Source organism: Zalophus californianus, chromosome 16, assembly GCF_009762305.2.
Source record: "Zalophus californianus isolate mZalCal1 chromosome 16, mZalCal1.pri.v2, whole genome shotgun sequence".
NCBI lineage: Eukaryota > Metazoa > Chordata > Mammalia > Carnivora > Otariidae > Zalophus > Zalophus californianus.
In genome coordinates this window covers 31,395,106-31,415,149 of record NC_045610.1, presented here as the reverse complement: position 1 = coordinate 31,415,149, position 20,044 = coordinate 31,395,106, and the positions used below count along the sequence as shown (strand labels likewise).

The window sequence follows — 20,044 nt, the reverse complement described above, 5'->3', positions numbered from 1 at the left end:
CTACGAACTCAACAGGAGATCGAAGAGGAGAGTAGCAACAACTCTCTGAACAGAGAAGCGACCACTTACTGGAAGGTAGGACGTGCGGAGAAGTGAATCCGAGGCGATATTCGGGAGGATAGACGGCGGGGGAGGGGCCTCCGCCGGCCGCTTCTGGCAAGTGATAGAGCCGCGGAGCACAAAATCGGGAACTGTTAGAAGTCGGCTCTGCTGAGGGATGTCCCTCCAGTGGCTAAGCGGGAGGTGGAAACCTCGTGGGAGAGTGTGGTCTTAGGACCCTCGGGGTCACAGAAAGACCGGGGGGTGCCTGAGTGCGCCAGAGCTCCCAGGTATCGGAGCGGGAAAGCTGGCTGCAGAGACGGAGCCGAGGCGCGGGCTCTCAGCTTGGGGTTGCCATAAACTGTGATCCACGGTCCAGTCGGGCCACTGCTCCTCCAGCAGGGACCCAACAAGCGGCAGAGCCGGGGAGACTCCCCTTCCTTCCCGGGGAGGAGCGGCAGGGGAACGCACCGCAGGGATCTGCTGGGTTTGGAGACTCCACACGGGGTTCGGGTGCCAGAGATAGAAACACTCGGTCACAGGCCGGTGAGCACGGAGTGCGGCCGGAGACCGGGGACACGGGAGTGACTGCTTTCCTCTGGGGATGCACTGAGGAGCGGGGCTCCGAGTTCTCAGCTCCTCTGGGTGGAGATTGGGAGGCCACCATTTTTGCCCTGGTCCTCCAAGGCTGTACGGAGAGCTTCCAGGGAACAAAAGCTCCTGAGATCAAACCCGAGCAGCTTGCTTGGCCCGGACCGACAAGGGCGGGGCAATTCAGCCTCCGGCAAAGACATTTGGAAACCCCAGCAACAGGCCCCTCCCCCAGAAGATCAGCACGAACAGCCAGCAAGCCAAGACCAAGTTTACCGATCAAGGAGAACGGGAGAACTCCAGCGCTAGGGGAATACTGCACATAGAATTCATGGCTTTTTTTTACCATGATTCATTAGTTCATCAAAGTTAATTTTTGTTAACTGTTTTTTTTTTCTTTTTCTTTTTCCCTTTTTCAACCAATATCTCATCAATCTCTTTTGAAAAAAAAATTTTTTTATTTTTCATTTTTAGAGTCATATTTTATCCCTTCATAGTAGTTACCCTTATTTTTGGCATATATATATAAGTTGTTCTCTCTTTAAAATTTTGAGATACAGTTTCTTCTAACAGATAAACATATACCCTAAATCACTAGTGTATGGTTCTGTTCTAGTCTCCTGCCTGATCACATTCTCTGCCTTTTTTCTTTTTTTTTCTTTTTTTAAATCTTCTTTCTTTTTTCAAACAACTTCTTATCAAGTCCTTTTATAAAATCTTTTATAATTTTCATCTTTACACTCATCTTCTATCCCTTCATTGTATCAACCCTTATTTTGTACATATATGTCTTTCTTCCTTTAAAATTTTAGGAGGCACTTTTTTCTAACAGACCAAAATACGCCCAAAATCTAGTGTGTGGCACTGATCTATGCACTAGCCTGATCATATTTGATCACATTCTGCTTTTTTTTGTATTGTTCTGTTTTTGTTTTTATCTTTTTTTTCTTTTCTTTTTTTTTTTTCTTTCTTTTTTCTTTCTTTCCCTTTCTTTTCCCCTGGTTTCAGGTCTTTTCTGATTTGTATACAGTATATTTGCTGGGGACGTTGTAAACGTGTTAGCATTTTGTTCTCTCATTCATCTATTCTCCTCTGGACAAAATGACAAGACGAAAAAAATCACCTCAGCAAAAAGAACAAGAGGTAGTACCGTCAGCCAGGGACCTACTCAATACAGATATTAGTACGATGTCGGACCTAGAGTTCAGAATCATGACTTTAAAGATAGTAGCTGGGCTTGAAAAAAGCGTGGAAGTTATTAGAGAAACCCTTTCTGGAGAAATAAAAGAACTAAAATCTAACCAAGTCGAAATCAAAAAGGCTATTGATGAGGTGCAATCAAAAATGGGGGCACTAAATGCTAGGATAAATGAGGCAGAAGAGAGAATCAACGATATAGAAGACCAAATGATGGAAAGTAAAGAGGCTGAGAAAAAGAGGGAGAAACAACTACAGGATCACGAGGGCAGAATTCGAGAGATAAGTGATACGATAAGACGAAACAACATTAGAATAATTGGGATCCCAGAAGAAGAAGAAAGAGAGAGAGGGGCAGAAGGTATATAATAGCAGAGAACTTCCCTAATGTGAGGAAGGAAACAGGCATCAAAATCCAGGAGGCACAGAGAACCCCTCTCAAAATCAATAAAAATAGGTCAACACCCCAACATCTAATAGTAAAACTTACGAGTCTCAGAGACAAAGAGAAAACCCTGAAAGCAGCTCGGGAGAAGAGATATGTAACCTACAATGGTAAAAATATTAGATTGGCAACAGACCTATCCACAGAGATCTGGCAGGCTAGAAAGGACTGGCAAGATATCTTCAGAGCACTAAACGAGAAAAATACGCAGCCAAGAATACTATATCCAGCTAGGCTGTCATTGAAAATAGGAGAGATAAAAAGCTTCCAGGACAAACAAAAACTAAAGGAATTTGCAAACATGAAACCAGCCCTCCAAGAAATATTGAAAGGGGTCCTCTAAGCAAAGAGAGAGCCTAAAAGCAGCATAGATCAGAAAGGAACACAGACAAAATACAGTAACAGTCACCTTACAGGCAATACAATGGCACTAAATTCATACCTTTCAATAGTTACCCTGAATGTAAATGGGCTCAATGCCCCAATCAAAAGACACAGGCTATCAGATTGGATTAAAAAACAAGACCCATCCATATGCTGTCTGCAAGAGACTCATTTTAGACCCAAAGACACCCCCAGATTGAAAGTGAGGGGGTGGAAAACAATTTACCATGCTAATGGACACCAAAAGAAAGCTGGGGTGGCAATCCTTATATCAGACAAACTAGATTTTAAAACAAAGACTGTAATAAGAGATGAGGAAGGACACTATATCCTACTTAAAGGGTCTATCCAACAAGAAGATCTAACAATTGTAAATATCTATGCCCCGAACATGGGAGCAGCCAATTATATAAGGCAATTAATAACAAAAGCAAAGAAACACATTGACAACAATACAATAATAGTGGGGGACTTTAACACCCCCCTGACTGAAATGGACAGATCATCTAAGCAAAAGATCAACAAGGAAATAAAGACTTTAAATGACACACTGGACCAAATGGACTTCACAGACATATTCAGAACATTCCATCCCAAAGCAACGGAATACACATTCTTCTCTAGTGCCTATGGAACATTCTCCAGAACTGATCACATCCTAAGTCACAAATCAGGTCTCAACCGGTACCAAAAGTTTGGGATCATTCCCTGCATATTTTCAGACCACAATGCTTTGAAACTAGAACTCAATCACAAGAGGAAAATCGGAAAGAACTCAAATACATGGAGGCTAAAGAGCATCCTACTAAAGAATGAATGGGTCAAGCAGAAAATTAAAGAAGAATTAAAAAAATTCATGGTAAGCAATGAAAATGAAAACACAACTGTCCAAAATCTTTGGGATACAGCAAAGGCAGTCCTGAGAGGAAAGTATATAGCAATACAAGCCTTTCTCAAGAAACAAGAAAGGTGTCAAATACACAACCTAACCCTACACCTAAAGGAGCTGGAGAAAGAACAGCAAATAAAGCCTAAACCCAGCAGGAGAAGAGAAATAATAAAGATCAGAGCAGAAATCAATGAAGTAGAAACCAAAAGAACAGTAGAACAGATCAACGAAACTAGGAGCTGGTTCTTTGAAAGAATTAACAAGATTGATAAACCCATGGCCAGACTTATCAAAAAGAAAAGAGAAATGACCCAAATCAACAAAATCATGACTGAAAGAGGAGAGATCACAACCAACACCAAAGAAATACAAACAATTATAAGAACATATTATGAGCAACTCTATTCCAGCACATTAGATAACCTGGAAGAAATGGGTGCATTCCTAGAGATGTATCAACTACCAAAATGGAACCAAGAAGAAAGAGAAAACCTGAACAGACCTATAACCACTAAGGAAATTGAAGCAGTCATCAAAAATCTCCCAAGAAACAAAAGCCCAGGGCCAGATGGCTTCCCAGGGGAATTCTATCAGACATTTAAAGAGGAATTAATACCTATTCTCCTGAAACTGTTCCAAAAAATAGAAATGGAAGGAAAACTTACGAACTCATTACCTTGATCCCAAAACCAAAGACCCCATCCAAAAGGAGAATTACAGACCAATATCCTTGAGGAACATGGATGCAAAAATTCTCACCAAAATTCTAGCCAATAGGATCCAACAGTACATTAAAAGGATTATTCACCACGACCAAGTGGGATTTATCCCTGGGCTGCAAGGCTGGTTCAACATCCGCAAATCAATCAACGTGATACAATACATTAACAAAAGAAAGAACAAGAATCATAGGATCCTCTCAATAGATGCAGAAAAAGCATTTGACAAAGTACAGCATTCTTTCTTGATCAAAACTCTTCAGAGTAGAGGGATAGAGGGTACATACCTCAATATCATAAAAGCCATCTATGAAAAACCTACAGCGAATATGATTCTCAATGGGGAAAAGCTGAGAGCTTTTTCCCTAAGGTCAGGAACGCGGCAAGGATGTCCACTCTCACCACTGCTATTCAACATAGTATTAGAAGTCCTAGCCACAGCAATCAGACAACAAAAAGAAGTCAAAGGCATCCAAATCGGCAAAGAGGAAGTCAAACTCTCACTCTTTTCAGATGATATGATACTGTATGTGGAAAACCCAAAAGACTCCACCCCAAAACTGCTAGAACTCATACAGGAATTCAGTCAAGTAGCAGGATATAAAATCAATGCACAGAAATCAGTGGCATTCCTATACACCAACAACAAGACAGAAGAGAGACAAATCAAGGGGTCGATCCCATTCACAATTGCACCCAAAACCATAAGATACCTAGGAATAAATTTAACCAAAGAGGCAAAGGATCTGTACTCAGAAAACTATAAAATACTCAGGAAAGAAATTGAAGAAGACACAAAGAAATGGAAAAACGTTCCATGCTCATGGACTGGGAGAACCAACATTGTGAAGATGTCAATGCTACCTAGAGCAATCTACACATTCAATGCAATCCCTATCAAAATACCATCCACTTTTTTCAAAGAAATGGAACAAATAATCCTAAAATTTGTATGGAACCAGAAGAGACCCTGAATAGCCAGAGGAATATTGAAAAAGAAAAGCAAAGCTGGCGGCATCACAATTCCGGACTTCCAGCTCTATTACAAAGCTGTCATCATCAAGACAGTATGGTACTGGCACAAAAACAGACACATAGTTCAATGGAACAGAATTGAGAGCCCAGAAATGGACCCTCAACTCTATGGTCAACTTATCTTTGACAAAGCAGGAAAGAATGTCCAATGGAATAAAGACAGTCTGTTCAACAAATGGTGTTGGGAAAATTGGACAGCCACATGCAGAAGAATGAAACTGGACCATTTCCTTACACCACACACAAAAATAGACTCCAAATGGTTGAAAGACCTAAATGTGAGACAGGAGTCCATCCAAATCCTAAAGGAGAACACAGGTAGCAACCTCTTCGATCTCAGCCGCAGCAACTTCTTCCTAGAAGCCAGGGAAAAATGAACTATTGGGATTTCATCAAGATAAAAAGCTTTTGCACAGCAAAAGAAACAGTCCACAAAACCAAAAGACAACTGACAGAATGGGAGAAAATATTTGCAAATGACATATCAGATAAAGGGCTAGTATCTAAAATCTATAAAGAACTTATCAAACTCAACACCCAAAGAACAAATAATCCAATCAAGAAATGGGCAGAAGACATGAACAGACATTTTTCCAAAGAAGACATCCAAATGGCCAACAGGCACATGAAAAAGTGCTCAACATCGCTCGGCATCAGGGAAATCCAAATCAAAACCTCAATGAGATATCACCTCACACCCGTCAGAATGGCTAAAATTAACAAGTCAGGGAACGACAGATGTTGGCGGGGACGTGGAGAAAGGGGAACCCTCCTACACTGTTGGTGGGAATGCACGCTGGTGCAACCCCTCTGGAAAACAGTATGGAGGTTCCTCAAACAGTTGAAATTAGAGCTACCATTCGATCCAGCAATTGCACTACTGGGTATTTACCCCAAAGATACAAATGTAGGGACCTGAAGGGGTACGTGCATCCCAATGTTTATAGCAGCAATGTCCACCATAGCCAAACTGTGGAAAGAGCCAAGATGCCCATCGACAGATGAATGGATAAAGAAGAAGTGGTATATATACACAATGGAATATTATGCAGCCATCAAAAGGAATGAGATCTTGCCATTTGCAACGACGTGGATGGAACTGGAGGGTGTTATGCTTATTGAAATAAGTCAATCAGAGAAAAACATGTATCATATTACCTCACTGATATGAGGAATTTTTAATCTCAGGAAACAAACTGAGTGTTACTGGAATGGTTGGGGTTGGGAGGGATGGGGTGGCTGGGTGATAGACTTTGGGGAGGGTATGTGCTACGGTGAGCGCTGTGAATTGTGCAAGACTGTTGAATCACAGATCTGTACTTCTGAAACAACGCAACATATTTTAAGAAAAAAGAAAAAGAAGAAGATGGCAGGAGAGGAAGAATGAAGGGGAGTAAGTCAGAGGGGGAGATGAAGCATGAGAGATGATGGACTCTGAAAACAAACTGAGGGTTCTAGAGGGGAGGAGGGTAGGGGGATGTGTTAGCCTGGTGATGGGTATTAAAGAGGGCACATTCTGCATGGAGCACTGTGTGTTATGAAGAAACAATGAATCATGGAACATTACATCAAAAACTAATGATGTAGTATATGGTGATTAACATTAACAATAAAAAAATTAAAAAAAAATTTTATGCAGGAGAGACATTTTCTCTACTGTTGTCTAGTCTGTCCTCAGCTTCTAACCCAGGGCTTAGCACATAAGTGCTTAATAAATATGTGCTAAACAAATGAATTAATTTAACCTAGATCTATTAAATCTACTTTCTTCTCTAGCCCACTGCCACACAGACACATAGCTTAAATTAGAGCCTACAAAAGTTCTTACCAGATAACATAATAATAACCTGTCTCTGTGAGTTGTATGCTGTGATTCCTTCATTCCTTCGGGGACAGGAGTCATCCCTGTCTGCCAAACTGGCTGCCCACTTCCTTGGCCTTGCTTGGAAACCCCCAACATAGACATCTGCCTGTGAGTTCAAACTTTCACCCTGCAAATTTATTTGAGACTGCTATCCTGTTCTTTCAAAACAGCCTGGTTGAGTGAGGAAATTCCCCACCTGAACCCTGATGTCAATTTCTTTAGATTCCCTTTCCTTAATAGAGATACCAAACTAAATGATAAGGCCCAGCCCAAAAGAGTATAGATTACAGATATTTATGTATGTATGTACCTATATATAGAGAGATACATATATATATACACATATGTAGAGATGCATATGTACATACACATACATCCTTTAAACACATGGATAGACACATATGTACATGCACACATATATATATATATACATTTAAATACATATACTTTTTCTTTCCTTTCTCATTTCCCTCCTTCTCTTTAGAGAGACCTGCTATCTTGTCTTTTTCACAGCCTCTGAGATGCTTTGCCTTATAAGCCCATAAATGGGTAGGCCCTTTCAGACTCCTCCAGGAGGAGCTATGCTGGCTGAGGAAGCAGATAACCCTGGGTTTGAGGAATGACAGAATTTTCCTTGATCTACTAGCCATTTGTTAAGGACTGTGCTACACACAGATCCAGGGTCTGTGTTTGCAAAGATCACTTGGGAAGACAGAGCCAGGGAGAGGCGCTGTCAGCATAGAATTTCCACAATAAAAATGACTCAAGGAGCAAATGCTCACATTGCTTTTTCCCTCCTCTGAACTCACATCACTTACAGTGTAAGCCACTTGGAATTTAATCACACACTGCATTGGGATATTAAAGCCCTCCACCCACCTTTTCAGCCTTATCATTCATTGCACACTTTTTTTGATCCCCCACAGCCTATATTTGAGTCACACTAAATTTTCTGCCATTTCCGAACAACCCACTTATCTCCACCTCATTTATTCGCTCATTTTGCAGCCTGCAACCTACCCCTCTCTACTCTCCGTCCCTCATCTCTTTCTTTCAAAGTCCTACCCATCCTTCAAGGCTTTACTATAATTCTCTTTCTTCCAGGAAATTTTCCCAGATGTCCACGTTGGCATTCACATGTCTAGGTCCTACCTTCCACTTCATTTTGTTTCTTCCTCTGTTGCAACTTCTGCCACATTTATTGGGTTTCCATGGACAGAGCATGTGCTCTTGAGTTTTACTAGTGGTTCAAGTCTTATCTCTACCAATTACTCACATAGGGATCTTAATGAAGTGAGTTAACTTCTCTGCACTGTTTCTCATTGATGAAATGCCTAAATGTTTTCAAGTTTACTTGAGTACCAGATGAGATAATGAATGGAAATCACCTGGCTTAGGTGATCAACAAAAGACCAGTTTGTTCCTTCACCTTACCCCAAGAATGACTTTATCTATACAACTTCCATACTTGCTCCTACCCAAGTTATTTTCCCCAAGGGACCTGGCCTGTTTTCTCAGAAGGAAAGTAATTAAACCCAAACACCTATACCCAACCTCTCAAGTTATACAAAAATAGAATCAGAATTCTAAAAAGCATCTGGTACCATTACCTATCTTTAAACAAATCAGAGTCTATCACCTGATAGCCACGGGTGTCTGCACATGGACCCAATGGAATCACTGGTCATTATATGGTGCCAAAAATCCAAGCCCACAAAATTGCTTTAGCAAAAGATTTTCCTCTCTAGTTTATAGCCTTTCAATGTGCTAACTATACCTATGATCATGACAATACCGCCTTGGTTTATAAGTAAGGAATTCTTTTTTAAAAACATTTTTAAAGATTTTATTTCTTTGAGAGAGAGAGAGAGAGAAGGAGTGGGCACGAACAGCAGGGAGGGGCAGACGGAGAGGGAGAAGCAGACTCCCCACCGAACAGGGAACCCGGTGTAGAGACGCTTAACCGACTGAGCCACCCAGGCGCCCCTGTAAATAAGGAATTCTTGAAAGAAACTACTAAGAAAGCATTGACCCTTGAGGAGATGGTGATGACACCTAATGGTGAGGACAATTTGGTGATGTTGCCATTGATCTCTCTACCATGACCAATAAAATCTAGAAGCCCAGTCAGTGGTGTCCTTAGTCAAAGCATTGGCTCAAGCTTGGCAGGTGGTCATCATCCTTCTTGGGCCATGTCTGGCCTCCACCAGATTGAGCAGGAATGATCCAATGTGAAGTGCTTACAGTAGGATATTTTCAATTTGCAATGAAAGAAAAAACAAGGGTAAGAAAAGCAAGGCAGAAGTTGATAGCCCACAAGTAAAAAAAAAGTGTTTTTGAAAAGGAAATTTACCCAAGAAGATGATCACATTGAAAAATCAGATCTCCTCAGGCAAAGCAGACCATATGCTAGTAAAGGTCAGTTATTTCTCCTAAATCAGAGTTGTTGCAACCAGTTATTTGTTTTACAGTGAGTTCCTTGGTTTGTGTTTACAGATCCTTGTCTCTCTTTTATGGGGTGACTGCTAAAAGGGGAGGAAAAGGCAAAAATATCATTTTCTATGACCCACACCTGGGAATATTAAACAGTGCTTGGTTATTTAAATATGCTGTTTGTACTGATTTCAAAGTGCATTATCCTACCTCTCAGTTGATATTGAAAGACTTAGCCAAATGCTTAATGCCCAGAAAAACTATGTAAGACCTTAACAGCTATGGTTTAAAAATAAGTCATGTCAGAATTTTTTCAGTAGCTCTTGAATTAACTCTTGGTTATCCAGCATGATGATGTGAATAATGCCTAAAACAGTCCCTGAATTGTAAAGGAACTATTGATTAATGCAGAATAAATATTACGAATTTGCTTAGGTGGTTCTGAAGGGAGTTTAGACCTTTTAATAAGATTAACAAAAGACTAAGGCATTAAGGGTTCTGCAACCAGTTCCACTGTGGAAGGATAAGCATTCCCCACACTGACAAGCAGTGCTCTAACACCAACTGGGTATCCTGCAATTCAATTCAATTCTGATCCTCTCTACCTGGAGACAATATCAGATCCCACAGGTTAAAAGCTCAGTCCCACAGGACTTCCCACCATCCCCTCCACTTCAGGTGCCAATTAATAATCTAGGTTGTCACCTGTGCTTCTGACCTACAGGCTATTAGTCAGATGTTCCCAGTGACCCCCTCCCGGGGTTCAGTGAATTTGCTAGAACAGCTCACAGAACTCAGAGAAAATTTTACTTACTAGATCACTGGTTTACTATAAAAGGATATAACACAGGAACAGGCAGATGAAAGGGATGCCTAGGGCAAGATATGGGGTAAGGCACAGAGCTTCCATGCCCTCTCCAAGCGCACCACTCTCCCTAAATCTCCACACCTTCACCAGCCCAGAATCGCTCTGAATCCAGTCCTTTTGGGTTTTTATGGAGACGTCATTAAAAGGCATGACTGATTAAATCTTTGGCCATTGGTAATTGATTCAACCTCCCACCCCTCTCCCGTGGGGGAGGGGACTGAAAAATCCAACACCAAACAAACGGATTGTCCTGGCAACCAGTCCCTTTCTTAGGTGGGGTCCAGAAGTTGACTCATTTAACATAACAAAAGACACCTTTATGGCTCTCTTCACTTAGGAAATTTCAAGGGTTTTAGAGGATCTGGGCCAGAAACAGGGCTTTCTTATTATAAATCACAGTATTATAGGGACAAACCAGAAATTGGGATGCCTAAGACAACTAAAGGTATTCCATGGTGAACCCCGCAAAGTCACAAATAACTCTCAGTTTGGAGAGTACCAAAATGCTGGGATAGGAACATCCAGGGAACTGGTACCTGTCAAGGATGACTCTTCTTAAAAAGGAGTCAACAAATTAATAAGCTCCTACAGGACACAGACCTAGGTTCAGGGCTCTCTGACTCAGTAAGAAGCCAGGTTAATAGCATCATATAGTCACCAAATCAGATCCTATAATAGGGGCTTTACTTACCTCATACCATTTCATCCTCATAATACTTCTGCAAGGTAGGAATTATTTTCTCCACTTTAAAGAGAAAGGAGTTGAGAACGCAAGGGGTGAATTTGTCTGAGGTGACACAGCTTGTTAAGTGGCAGAGGTGGGGTTTGAACTTCGTTTGTATAGTGGTTAAGTCTGAATGCTTAAACCACCATGCATCCCAGAACCCCAGGAGGTCAGAGAGAGAGGAATCAAAGACTCAGGAGGGGTTAGAGGCCAAAGCCAAGACTAGAATGAATGCATCTGCTAGCTGACCTTTAAATATTTCAAGTTAAAGGTTGGGCTCTGATGATTTGTTCTGGATGACCAATACATTTGCTTTTTCATGCTTCTTCAGGCTCCCTTCAGCTAGATTCACATTCCCTAGTTTTCAGGATATGGTTCTCTCTCCCCTGGTTGGTCCAGGGACGGGACCTTTCTAAATTCCTTGTTAATCCCTGAATGTTAATCACCACCCTGTAAGGTCTATTGATAGCTGGCAGTTCCTATAAGATATACCCACTCCACCAACCCCAGTTGGAAACTTTGGCACACAGATGGGCCCCTGACTTCTCTGATTTCCTTTCCCTAGTTACCCCTTAACTCCATCCCTCCCGCCCCACCATTGGGGTAGGGTTAAGACCCAAGCAGGAGGTCACAGTATCCTGTAACAGCAGTAATGCTGTGGCTGAGCAAAAATTCCATTTCTAAGGAGACATTCTAATAATGGTAAGTTTAGAAACCCCACATCCCTTTTTCTATGGTTTCAAAAGAGGCCACAAATCAGCCTTGTCAAACATGCATATAGATTTTATCTGTTAAGTGGCAGATAAAAGAGCAAGGACCCTTTTCAGATATTCAGGCTTGAGTGAAAATTTACACTGCTGACCTCCAGGCCATAGTTGAGAAAACATTTTCTCTGCCAGAAAATTCTAGCAGTCTCTCCTTCTCAGGTTCAGTTCATTGATTCAATGGATACACCAATACCTTTGCTTGGTATTTTTTTTTTTTTTTTTGCTGACACCCAACACTTTATTACTGAGGAGGCTTGTTAGGGAGGGGGTGCTGGGATGGACAAAAGCGCCTAGCTCAAGGTGATTTTTCTGGAAATCAGGTGTTCCTCCATGCAGATTTCGAGGAAACACCGTCATGGATGAAATCCCGAGGGCAGCGCTGCCAAGCATCAGGGGTAGGAGGGTTGCCTAGGCACTGCGGGGCCCCTGGGACGGCAGGGCTTCGATGTCAGGCTCGATATCGATGGTTGGAAAGCGGCGGCTGTACCTGCGCACAGGCACACCATCTGGGCCCACCAGGAACTTCTCAAAGTTCCAGGCGATGTCGTTGCGGCACACGGGAGACCAGATGATGAACTTGGGGTCGGTCATGAGCGCAGTGGCATCGTCACTGGGGGCAGGCAGGGACTCCCGCAGGAAGGCGAAGAGGCGGTGCGCCTGCGCGCCATTCACCTCGCACTTCTCAAAAAGCATGAAGTTGGGCTCGAACCCGCCGCCAGGTCGGACGTACTTGAGGGAATTCAGGATCTCTGCGTTCTTAGCGTTCTCCTGATGCCCGAACTGGTTGCACGGGAAGCCGAGCACAACCAGGCCCCGGGCCCGAGGCGCCGCTGCAGCTCGTTCATCTGGGTGTAGTCCCGGACCGTTGTGCCTCAGAGCGATGCCACATTCTCCATGAACAGCACCTTGCCCCGCAGGGAACCCAGGCTCAGGGTCCAACCTGTCAGGTCCCTAGCTCCTTCTGGTTTTCCCAGAATGCCACATTTAACTTAGGAAGTGCTTAATTGGTGCTTTAATATCAGCTTAGTACTCCCTCCATTATTTCTGAACCCTGACAGCCCCATCACATTTCTCCCCTTTAATGTTTAATGCAATGATGACTGTTACTGATTAGAACTAAATTTTACCCCAGGATGTCCAGGGAATAAATGTTTTTATTAAGAGTACAAGAGAGGGAAAGCCATTCTGAAAAATAGAAAAGATTCCTGTGATTTCTCTCTTGAGACTCATTGAGCAGAGAGCAGAGCTGGCTTGTGGTTATTATTTGATCAGCTAGAGCTAATCTGTGTTGATGCCTCCTGCCAAGTCCTACCATTTTGTGATTTCTCATCTACTAATACATAATGTATAGATCTGGATATAGGCAAATCAATTATCCTGCTTCAAGGAAGCAAAGCCAAACTAATGAAACATTAGCCTAAGACTTCAGGAAAATTAGAGAATTGAAGACCCAGGTGTGGGTGTTTTATAAGTATGTGTAGGAACTTTCAAAGAGGAAGACAGAGAAGGGGTCCAAAGAGCAAAGGAGGGGAAATAAGGGGCAAATTTTCATTGCTTGAGTCCAAAATAAACTGGCTGTTTTGTGTAGAGGACATCTGACTGTAATAACAAAGATTCATGTGAAACAACACCCAGATGATTCCCAGAACCTTGGCTTCCTTGTGTTAAATTATCAGATGCAGCAAGATATATATTTAGCTCTATTGAGGCAAACTAAGGATCAGCATGAACATACACTGGAGAAATTATAAGTAACAGGTTGTTCTAGGGAAGATTGTCTGTGCCATGCTTGAATTCTTCAGTTCACAAGAAATCTGAAAATTGATGGCACAGACACAATGTCTTAATATCCATGGGGGTTTGAAGATGTGAAATTGGATGGGGTCGGGGGTACACTTGAAGGCTGGCTTCAAGCACTGTGTGCTTGTGAAGCTAGTTTAAATCCATCTTTCTCCAGAGATTGATTTTTAAAACTTTTAAAACATACACTATGCCCTTTTAGTTACATGTAAAAATGTTACTGGATGTGTTGTTATCTTTCAGAAAATATGGATTTTTCTAGGTGAATTTAATCCAGAACCTTATGATTTAAGACACTTGTAAGAAGCAATTTTTTATACCACTAAGAATTCCTTGGATGGAGCTCAGTGCCTAGCATGTAGTACTTAAGAAGTGTTTAAATGGAAAGGTAAATGGGTGAGTAAATGAATAAAAGGTCTCATTTGCATTCAGCTAGAGCATTCTGTATGCATATGGGTGTATGCCAGTAATAACTAAATATTTTTAAGAAGAGTAGGAGGACCCTAGGCTCACCTCGTCCCATGGATACAACTAGATAACACTCACATCAATGTAAATAACCCAGAAAACAGCCTGAAGACTGACAGAATAAACTCCACAACTAAATGTAGACAAGAGGCCACATGGAAGAGCATAGGAAGGGCAGAGATCCAGTGGGGAACTAAACAGACTCCTGGGACTGCCTGCTGGAGGGAGGGACACTGTGGACATGGAAAGGGAAGAGAAATAGACCTCCACAGCGAGGAGCTTGCACAGGGAAGATGAATCCCCACAACATTTGGCTTTGGAGACGAGAAGGGCCAAATTTTATGAGTTCTTCAACCAGTAGCACTTAAAACCTGGAATTTTAAAAAATCAGCAGGCTTGGCTCTGGGAGAGCTGGAAGGATGAGCGGAAACTGAGTCCCCACCCTTATAAAGAGATAGTCCACAAGAGTCCACAAAGATACAGCACAGAAGCAGCAGTTTTTTTTAAATTTTATTTTATTATGTTAATCACCATACACCATTACATAATGATGTAATCATCATTAGTTTTTGATGTAGTGTTCCATGATTCATTGTTTGCGTATAACACCCAGTGCTCCACGCAGAACGTGCCCTCTTTAATACCCATCACCAGGCTAACCCATCCTCCATCCCCCTCCCCTCTAGAACCCTCAGTTTGTTTCTCAGAGTCCATAGTTTCTCATGGTTTGTCTCCCCCTCCGATTTCCCCCCCTTCATTCTTCCCCTTCTGCTATCTTCTTCTTCTTCTTCTTTTTTTTTAACATATAATGTATTATTTGTTTCAGAGGCACAAATCTGTGATTCAACAGTCTTGCACAATTCACAGTGCTCACCATAGCACATACCCTTCCCAATGTCTATCACCCAGCCACCCCATCCCTCCCACCCCCCACCACTCCAGCAACCCTCAGTTTGTTTCCTGGGATTAAGAATTCCTCATATCAGTGAGGTCATATGATACATGTCTTTCTCTGATTGACTTATGTCACTCAGCATAACACCCTCCAGTTCCATCCACGTCGTTGCAAATGGCCAGATCTCATTCCTTTTGATGGCTGCATAATATTCCATTGTATATATACACCACATCTTCTTTATCCAGGCATACAGGAGGGATTGTTATTTACTCATCTCAGAGCCCACCACAGGGGCAGAAATCACTGGGGAACTCCTCCATGAACAAAGGAATTCATATGTGCCATTTCCCTCCCCCCACACCCCAGTATAAACACAGGGCTACCTGCAGGGCTCCCTACCTAACTTGCTAGCACTGCTGCTCTGACCCCTCCTGACCCCACCCACATGTTGAACAGACCCATCTATATGCTTCCTACAAGAGACCCATTTCAGACTGAAAGACACATGTTAATTGAAAGTGAAGGGATGGAAAAGCATTTATCATGCAAATGGATGTGAAAAGTCCAGGATAACAATACTTATATTGGACAAAACAGACTTTAAACAAAGAAGGACACTATATAATCATTCAGAGGACAATGCAACAAGAATACATAACAATTGTCAGTGTTTATGCACCCAACATGGGAGCACCCAGATACTTAAAGCAGTTAATAACAAACATAAAGGAAATAATCAATAGTAATATAATAATAGTAGGGGACTTTAATACCCCACTTACATCAATGGACAGATCACCCAAACAGAAAATCAATAAACAAACAGTAGCTTTGAATGACATATTGAACGAGATGGGTTTAACAGATATATTCAGAATATTCCATCCTCAAACAGCAGAATACACATTCTTCTCAAGTACACATGGAATATTCTCCATAATAGATCACATATTAGGCCACAGAACAAGTCTCAAGAAATTCAAAAAGATCAAAGTCATTCTATGCATTTTTTCTAACCACAACACTATGAAACTACAAATCAACCACAAGGAAAAAATCTGGAAAGAACACCAATACATGGAGGTTAAATAATATGCTACTAACAAAGAATGGGTCAACCAAGAAATTAGAGAAGAAATAAAAAAATACATGGAGAGAGATGAAAATGAAAACACAAGTGTCCAAAATCTTTGGGATGCAGCAAAAGTGTTTCTAAGAAGGATGTTTGTAGCAATACAGGGCTACTCAAGAAGCAAGAAAAATCTCAAATAAACAACCTAACCATATAGCTAAAGGAGCTAGAAAAAGAAGAACAAACCCAAAACCAGCAAAAGGAAAGAAATAATAAAAATTAGAGAAGAAATAAATTAAATGTTAAAAAATGAAATCTTGACATTTGCAATGACATGGATGGAGCTAAAGAGTATTATGCTAAACGAAATAAGTCAGTCAGAGAAAGACAAATACCATGTGACTTCACTTATATGTGAACGTCAAGAAACCAAACAGATGAGCAAAGGAAATAAAGAGAGGGGCAAACCAAGAAACAGATTCTCAACCATAGAGAACAAACTGAGGGTTACCAGAGGTGAGGTGGGTGGGAGGATGGGTTAAATAGGTGATGGGGATGGGGAGTACACTTGTGATGAGTACTGGATGTTGTATGAAAGTGCTGAATCACTAAATTGTACACCCCCTAATATTACACTGTATGTTAACTAGGATTTATTTTTTTTAAAGATTTTATTTATTTGGCAGGGAGAGAGAGCGAGCACAAGGAGGAGGAGTGGAATGGGGAGAAGAGGTTCCCTGCTGAGCAGGGAGCCTGATGTGGGGCTCAATCCCAGGACCCTGGGATCATGACCCAAGCCAAAGGCAGATGCTTAATCGACTGAGCCATCCCGGTGCCCCAACTAACTAGAATTTAAATAAAAACTTAAAAAAAATTTTTTTTAAAGGAATAGATCAATGAAACCAGAAGCTTCTTTCAAAAGATCAATAAAACTGATAAACCTTTAGCCAGACTCATCAAAAAAGAGAGGATTTAAATAAGCAAAATCAAAAATGAAAGAGGAGAAATAGCAACCAACACCACAGAAATACAAGCAATTTTAACAGAATATTATGAACATCTATATGCCAACAAATTGGACAACCTAAAAGAAATGGATAAATTCCTAGAAATATATAACTTACCCATATGGAAACAGGAAGAAATAGAAAATTTGAACAAATTATCAGCAATAAATTGAATCAGTAATCAAAAAATTCTCAACAAACCAAAGTCCAGGACCAGATGGCTTCACAGGTGAATTCTACCAAACATCTAAAGAAGAGTTAATACCTATTCTTCGCAAACTATTCCGGAAAGCAGAAGAGGAAGGAAAACTTCTAGATTCATCCTATGAAGCCAGCATTACTCTGATACCAAAACCAGATAAAGACACCACTAAAAAAGAGAACTACAGGCCAATACTTCTCATGAATATAGATGCAAAATCCCTCAACAAAATATAACCAAACTGAACCCAACAGTACATTAAAAAAATCATACACCACGATCAAGTGGGAATTTTTCCTGGGTTGCAAGAATGGTTCAATACTTGCAAAACGATCAAAGTGATACATCACATCAATAAGAGAAAGCCTAAAAACCATATGCTCATTTCAATAGATGCAGAAAAAGCATTTGACAAAGAACAACATCCATTCATGATAAAAACTCTCAAGAAAGTAGGTTTTGAGGGAACATACCTCAACATAATAAAGGCCATTTATGAAAAGCCCACAGCCAACATCATGCTCAATGGGGAATAAGTGAGAGCGGTCCTCCTAAGATCAGCAACAAGACAAGGATGTCCACTCTCACCACTTTCATTCAACATAGTATTGGAAGTCCTAGCCACAGCAATCAGACAAGAAAAAGGAATAAAAAGCATCCAAATCGGTAAGGAAGAAGTAAAACTCTATTTATAGTATATATAGAAAACCTGAAAGACTCCACCCAAAAGCAACTAGGACTGATAAATGAATTCAGTAAGGTCGCAGGGTACAAAATCAATGTACAGAAATCTGTTGCATTTCTATACACTAATAATGAAGCAGCAGAAAGTAAACTTATGAAAACAATCCCAATCCCATTTACAATTGCACCAAAAACAATAAAATACCTAAGAATAAACTTAACCAAGTAGGTGAAAGACCTGTACTGTGAAAACTATAAAACACTGATGAAAGAAATTCAAGTCAGGCAAAGAAATGGAAAGACATGGCATGCTCATGGACTGGAAAAAGAAATATTATTAAAATGTCTATATTGCCCAAAGCAATCTACAGATTTAATGCAATCCTAATGAAAATACCACCATCATTTTTCACAGAACTAGAACAAACAATCCTATAATTGGTAGGGAACTGCAAAAGACCTTGAATAGCCAAACCAATCTTGAAAAATAAAAACAAAACTGGAGGTATGACAATTCCAGACTTCAAGTTATACTAAAAGTGGTAATAATTAAAACAGAATGGTACTGGCATAAAAATAAACACCTAGATCAATGGAACAGAGTAGAAAACCCCAAAATAAACCCACAGTTATATGGTCAATTAATCTTTGACAACACAGGAAAGAATATACAATGGGAAAAAGACAGTCTCTTCAACAAATGGTGTTGGCAAAACTGGACAGCAACATGCAAAAGAATGAAACTGGAACACTTCCTTACACCATACACAAAAATAAACTCAAATTAAAGACCTAAGTGTGAGGCCTGAAACCATAAAAATCCTAGAAGAGAGCACAGGCAGTAATGTCTTTGACATAAACCATAGCAACATTTTTCTAGATATGTCTCCCGAAGCAAGGGAAATAAAAGCAAAAATAAACTATTGGGACTACATCAAAATAAATAGCTTCCGCACAGCGAAGGAAACAATCAACAAAACTAAAGCCTACTCAAGGGGAGAAGATATTTGCAAATGACCTAACTGATAAAGGATTAGTATCCAAAATACAGAAAGAACTTATACAACTCAACACCCAAAAAACAAATAATCCTTTTAAGAAATAGGCAGAAAATATGAACAGACAGTTATCCAAAGAAGACTTACAGATGGCCAAAACACTCATGAAAAGATGCTCATTACTCATCACTAGGGAAAGGCAAACCAAAACCACGAGAGATCACCTCACACCTGTCAGAATGGCTAAAATCAACAGCACAAGAAACAACGAGTGTTCATAAGGATGTGGAGAAAAAGGACAATTCATGAACTGTTGGTCGGAATGCAAAGTGGTGCAGCCACTGTGGAAAACAGTATGGAGGTTCCATAAAAAATTTAAAATAGAACTATCCTGTGATCCAGTAATTGCACTACTGGATATTTACCCAAAGAATAAAAAACAAAACAAACAAACAAACAAACAAAAAAACACTATTGCAAAAGGATATATGCACCCCTATGTTTATTGCAGCATTATTTACAATAAACAAATTATGGAAGCAGCCCAAGTGTCCATTGGTAGATAAATGGATAAAGAAGATGTGATATATGTTTCTATAGTGGAATATTATTCAGTTATAAAGAAAAATGAAATCTTGGCATTTGCCATGACATGGATGGAGCTAGAGAGTATAAGCTAAGCAAAACAATTCAGAGAAAAACAAATACCAGGTGATTTCACTCATGTGAAAGTCAAGAAACAAAACAAAACAAAAAATGAGTAAAGGAAAAAAAAGACAAACAAAGAAACAGACTCTCAACTACAGAGAACAAACTGATGGTCACCAGAGGGGAACTGGGAGGGGCAGATGGGTGAAATAGGTGATGGGGATTAAGAACACACTTATCATGATAAGCACTGAGTAATATATAGAATTAGTGAATCACTAATTGTACCCCCCAAACCAATAGAACACAATA

General features: G+C 40.6%; 1 pseudogene; it reads right to left on the bottom strand.

Moving 5' to 3' along the window:
- Positions 1–12,333: 12,333 nt before the first annotated feature.
- Positions 12,334–20,044, bottom strand: part of LOC113939076 — a 32,603-nt pseudogene continuing 24,892 nt past the window's right edge.